This window comes from Camellia sinensis, chromosome 6 (genome assembly GCF_055761805.1).
Source record: "Camellia sinensis isolate YWXY chromosome 6, ASM5576180v1, whole genome shotgun sequence".
NCBI lineage: Eukaryota > Viridiplantae > Streptophyta > Magnoliopsida > Ericales > Theaceae > Camellia > Camellia sinensis.
In genome coordinates this window covers 180,445,449-180,452,124 of record NC_138966.1, presented here as the reverse complement: position 1 = coordinate 180,452,124, position 6,676 = coordinate 180,445,449, and positions in this window count along the sequence as shown.

The following is a 6,676-nucleotide window of genomic DNA, read 5'->3' as shown; positions in this document are numbered from 1 at the left end:
GCTACAGTGCCAGTTTATTAAATCAGCCAAAACAGGTTTTTTCTGTTTCCGTTTTTTGGGTAAGATTTATAAACTGGGAAGCCGAATTATAAATCAATTTTTTTACCAAACGAGTTTTTATCACAATTTTTTAAATTTTTGTAAATATAAACTGTAAACTGAAAATAAAATGGTTACCAAACATACCCTTAATATTATGTTGTAACATTGTTGAGAATGGAGAAAACCGGTTTTTGAAAAACTTGTGTTTAATTTCAGGGACGAAATTCTTTAAGGGGGGGAGGTTATAGCAATCCCGGTTGCCCCTTTACTGTCCTGTTGTATTCCGGACTCGGTTCCGTGAAGTTGGTAGTTGTATCTATCTTGTTGTCGTCCTTTAATTCCACTTGATTGAGTTTTAGGATGTTTTGGGCGGGGTTGTTACAAGTTGCTTAGGCCTTGGTTTCAATTCCTTGTTGCCCAGTTTTTAGGCGGTCCGCTCGAGCGGGTCTTCTTGCGCTCGAGCGGGGATTGCATACCTCCAGTATTTCGTGTTCCTGCAAAACTTCTGCAGATGTGATTTTTACGCTCGAGCGGTAGCTCTCGAGCGGGTTTGTTGGCGCTCGAGCGGGTAGTACCTTCTGAGTATAAGTTCTAGGAGGGGGAAATCTACGCTCGAGCGGACTGGTTTTCGCACTCGAGCGGATGTGCTTTATTCTTGTGTCTTGGAGCTCGAGCGGGTCCTTTTGCGCTCGAGCGGACCTAGTTTTTGTTCTTGACGCTCGAGCGTTGTGTTTTCTGCTCGAGCGGGAATGTCGTATATCAGTTGGCTGTGAGGCAGTTTTAAATCACTTTTTCTCATCCTTTCTCTCTCTTACTTTTCTGAAAAAGCCATTTGAGAGCCTCTCTCTCTAAAACCTTGCCTTCTCTCTAGGTATTGATCTAGCTAGGGTGTCTTCCTCACCTTTGGTCTTCACAAAAGTTGTGTTGATCGTCGAGGGCGTCGTTTTGATCCGAAAATCTTGGCTTTTGGAGCACTTTGGTTTTGGTCTCTTCTCCATCCGAGCTCTAACTTCGAGGTAGGGATATCCTACTCCTCTTTATGAGTTTTGTCTTTAAATTTTGACATTTCGATATGTTGAGGGTTGTTGGATAATTTTGAGAGAGTTTGGGCCTTTGTATAATTTTACAAAAGTTAGGGTTTTAGTTATATAAAACCTAAATGCATGTTTGGCATGAAGGAATGAAGTAAATGTTGAAACATTGATGAAAATGAAACCGTGAAGGGTTGAAATATTAATTATGGAAAATGCCCTAATTACATTGATTGATTAATTTGTACAATTAATTGTTGGAAATGAGGGATTGAATTGAAAATGTGGAAATTGGAAAGGGAAGGGATTAGAGGGTGCAGTTGGATCATTTATCGCTCCCCTAATTGAAATGTTGATTTAATATCCATTTTGTGCATTTATTTTCTGTTTAGAAATAACTACTTTGGGCTATCGGTGGAGGATAGTCTTGATTGTTGTAGACAATGCATGATGATTAGGCAAATTAAAACTAATCGATTGAATGTGTCATAGAGTATGACGGTGGATAGAATACATTAATTTTATATATTGATTGATTGTGTATAGAACCTTTGTGTTTATATGCATTGTGTGTAGAGGAGGAGATGGGGGATGTACTCCGCGGTTTATGGGAAGATGGGGGATGTACCTCTAAACCGGATAGTGTTGGGAGGAGATGGGGGATGAACTCCGTAGATACAGCTCATAGGCTTATCTTTGAGAAGTGTAAATACAGCTCATAGGCTTATCTTTGAGAAGTGTAGATACAACTCATATGCTTGTCTAGTGAAGTGTGGATACAGCTAATATGCTTATCTGTTGATGTGTAATATGCTTATCTGTTGGTGTGTTGGTATAGCTAATATGCTTATCTATTAAATAAAGATGGAAAATGAAAAGTGACATAGTCTCGTATGTTATGAAATTGTAACGTGATATATATGGGTGTATCAGTGTTGGCCATCTATCAATTGCTAATCTTTTAGTCATTGTTCATAGTTTGTTTAGTATATCTCTGTTGGGTTGTGGCTCACCCTATATGGGAACATCATTTTCAGGTACAGGTAGCATGCCACCTCCAAGGACATAGCTTGGGAGGCTAGAGGCGGACACACTTTTGTTGTCTTATTTCTTTTTGATGTATTACATGTAAATTCAAGCCAAGGGCTTAATGTGTAATCGAGTTAGTACTCTCTTTTGTAACCAAGTGTTAACTTGGAAAGCTGTAAGCCCGTAGGGCATTTGCTTTTGTTGTTAACATGTAATACTTTTGTAATGAAGTACTCTGATGAATCGAAGAATGTGAATCGTTTGTATATAAATGTATGTTTATATTGATGGGTTTAATGTCATTATTTTGAGGGCGTTACAAATACAGAGGCATACAATCTCTACTACTGTTCTGTTCATGATTTTGGTAGTTTGAATTGTTTTAATATTTTAAAAATTGTAATATTTTATGCGGATGAGGTATGTTGTGATTGTAATATATGGATAAGGTATATAGTGATTATAATATTCTAAAGTTTCAAACTTTCTTTCTTTAGATGAGGCATGCAATGATTGTAATACTTTTTAAGTCATTAACTGTAATATATATATATATATATATATATTTGAGGAAATGCACAAATTGAATTATGTTGAAAATTTATAAAATTTTAAATTGCCAAACCGATTCGCATCCATCTATCAATCCTCCAATCCGCTCAATCCATATCTGCCGAATTGGCAGACGGATGCGGATTGATTTTTTTCAATCCGTTAATTTAGTAGACGAATGACAAATTAGAGGTTCTGTGGCCACAACCAACCCGCGCCCACCATAGCTACTATTATTTCCATTTTTATTGAACTACTTGCAAATATTAAAAAAAATCCAAACTAGTAATTTTTGTACAATATATATGTATATACACAAAAAAAAAAAAAAATATGTGGCGATGACTATTTCGCAATTATGATTTATAATGATGGCTTTTGTACTTTCAATTAATGAATATAAATAGATCACGTTATTTGTATTAAGGGTTGATTTGGCAACTTTAGAAAAAATTAAAAAGTTAAAAAATTATTTAAAAAATTAAAAAATTATTATTATTTATCAAAAAAATATTAAAAAATTAATATACAAATATTAATACATATAAATAAAGTACATGACCCAAGATTGATACTGATGTCATGTAGAACTCGGTGAGAGAGAAAAAAAAAAAAAAGTTATGTGTTTATTCACATAATTGGATGATAAAGTTAGGCGCCTGGGGGTCTACCATGGGTCCCTTTTTTCTAATCTGAACCGTTAATATGTAGAACTCGTCTAGTACAATATGCCTGTAAAAAATCACATCTATCGGATATCACTAACTACATGATCAAATCAGTTTTGTATAAAAATAGATGGCGTTACAGTTAACAGTTAACAAAAAAAACTAACACGATCAGATAACTATTGATATCCAATCAACGTGATTTTTTACAAGTATATAGTACTCGATGAGTTCTACACATTGAACGGTTCCGATTAGAAAAACAAAACCCGTGGTGGGCTCCCACGGGCCAAACACCACCATCCAATCAAAGCCTGAAAAAGAGACAATATTTTCTCATCTACTTTCCCGGCAGACTCCACTGCCAATCCGTACGGCGTCCTATCCTATCTTCTCCTACACCCTTATTTATACAATTTTTTAATACACATTTTTTCATAACAAGTCAAAAAAGTTAACTTAAACATTCATATTTTTTTCTTCAACTTTTTAGTTAAAAAAGATAAAAAATGCGCTTATTTAGGACACCCCAAACAACCTCTAAATTTTTGTATTATGTTTTGTATTAACATTGCTTATGAGCATTATGGTCTTAAAAAAAAAAAAAAAAAAAAAAAACTACAGCATCATTAAAAAAAAATTATCCAACCCTATACAATATACTAAAAAAAAATGATCCAACAAGAAGAAGCAAACCAGTGAACCAACTATGTAATTTGGGCATTGAATCCAAACAATAATTGAAATATAAAATTGACTTTGATACAAAATTCATGTAGTTCATTGCTTGCCACAAGAATTACATTTACTCTGATAACTTGGAATACATATTTCATGTACAAAACAAACAAACAATGAAAGGAATTACAACCAAAACAATGCTAAAAAACAGGTACTATTATTGTGGGGACATATTTTTGGATAGTCCACGTGGTCGAAGTTGTTAGCCGAGGTATCACGTGAGCGGACCATGATGTCGAGATATGGTGAAATAATACCAGAATCTGAGATATTTGGATAGAGGAGTAGAGTCCTAGATGACATCAAACTAACTATTTGGATACAAATGGAACTCTTGAGAAAGTTCATCTTAATCTAAATAGTGTAAGTTGTAATAGATGTTATCCTTGTAAATGATAGAATCCCATGAAGTAAGACTTCTAGGGGAAGTTGGACACTGACCACTATAAAAGTAAGGTACCCCCATAGGTCTAAGGTATGTTTTTTATGCTCTGTCTAGTGAGTTCAGAACTATTTGATATCTTTGAGAGAGATAGATTACTGACTTGATCGTCGGAGTGCTCCCGGGTAGACGAACCACCGCGGTATTTTCATAATCTTGTTGGCAGGTGTTCGGGCTTAATCTATTTTGTCAGTACTCTTTAGCTGAGTTCCCCCTTTGGTTGTGTGGTCAGAAATCAACACTCACAATTTGGCGCCATCTATGAGAACTTAGTTAGAATAGATGGCCATCATCGTACAAGATCAACATGTCGGCAACAACTAGTTTAGCAAAGATGGAGAATATGACGCCATTAACGGAATGAAGACCCTTCCAGAAGAGATGCAAAGACAGGGGGCATGAGCGCTCCCAAGGAGATGACTTTCAAATATAGAAGGATCAGCCTAAGTTAAAGACTTTTTATATAAGGTCTAGATCCCGAATTCCAGATTCCAGAAGACAAGATCTCGACCTAGATGATTAGGTCCGAGAAGACAAGAGCTTAGCCTAAGTGAACAGATCCTAGATTCCAGATCCCGAATCCCAGATCCCAGATCATAGAAAACAAGATCTCGGCCTAGATGATTAGGTCTGAGAAGGCAAGAGCTCAGCCTAAGTGAGCAGATCCCAGATTCCAAGTCCCGGATCCCAGAAGACAAGATCTCAGCCTAGATGATTAGGTTCAGGAAGAGAAGAGCTTAGATTAAGTGAGCAGATCCCGGACTCCAGATCCTGAATCTCGGATCCCAAATCCTAGAAGACAAGATCTCGGCCTAGATGATTAGGTCCAAGAAGACAAGAGCTCAGATCCCGGATTCCAGATCCCGAATCCCAGATCCTAAAAGGCATGATCTCGGCCTAGATGATTAGGTCCGAAAAGACAAGAGCTCAGATCCCGGATTCCAGATCCTAGATCCCAGATCTTAGAAGACACGATCTTGGCCTAGATAATTAGGTCCGAGAAGACAAGGGATCAGATCCCGGATTCTAGATCCCGAATCCCAGATCCTAGAAGACATGATCTCAACCTAGATGATTAGGTCCAAGAAGACAAGAGCTTAGATCCCAGATTCCAGATCCTGGATCCCAGATCTTAGAAGACACGATCTCGGCCTAGATGATTAGGTCCGAAAAGACAAAAGCTCGGTCGAAATGAGCAGATCCCGGATCCTAGATTTTAGAAAACACGATCTCGGCCTAGATGATTAGGTCTGAAAAAATAAGAGATCAGATCCCGGATCCTAGATTTTAGAAAACACGATCTCGGCCTAGATGATTAGATCCGAGAAGACAAAAGCTCAGATCCCGGATTCCAACTACCGAATCCCAGATCCTAGAAGACATGATCTCGACCTAGATGATTAGGTCAGAGAAGATAAGAGCTCAGCCCAAGTGAGCAGATCCCTGATCCCATATCCTAGAAGGCAAGATCTCGGCTTACATGATTAGGTCCGAGAAGAGAAGAGCTCAGCCTGAGTGAGCAGATCCAAGATTCTAGAAGACAAGATCTCAGCCTAGATAATTAGGTCCGAGAAAAGAAGAGCTCAGCCTAAAGTGAGCAGATCCTAGATTCTAGAAGACAAGATATCAGCCTAGATGATTAAGTCCGAGAAGAGAAGAACTCAATCTAAGTTAAAGACTTTTTATATAAGGTCCGCAAAGGAGTATATGGAAGCCATGTAGGGGGCAGATCCCTTGCCCATAAAACAATATCGCAGGGATTCTTTTGGCCTTACATGCAAAAGGAAGCTGAAGTCTATGTAAAAAAACGTGAAAATGTTATTGAAATCCACCTGCAACGTGCGAGAGAACAGCAATTCGGCTGGGGGCATACCAGTAGCAACTTTCTAGAGCTTACAACAAGAAGGTCAGCCCAAGAGAATTCAAGGTTAGGGACCTCATCTTGAGAAAGGTTGTCGGCAATAAGAAGGACCATAAGGAGGCCAAACTTGACCCAAATAGAATTATCTCGCTTGCCGGCAATAGGGCATATCAGCTGAAGTAATAATAAAGTGCTAGTTTGATTTTTGTGAATTTGAAATCTATGCAATAGGACCGACCAGTCCTGTGACGATATTTTCGAATGAAGCATGACGAATAACTTAGACTTATTATATGGCAGAGTTGAATTA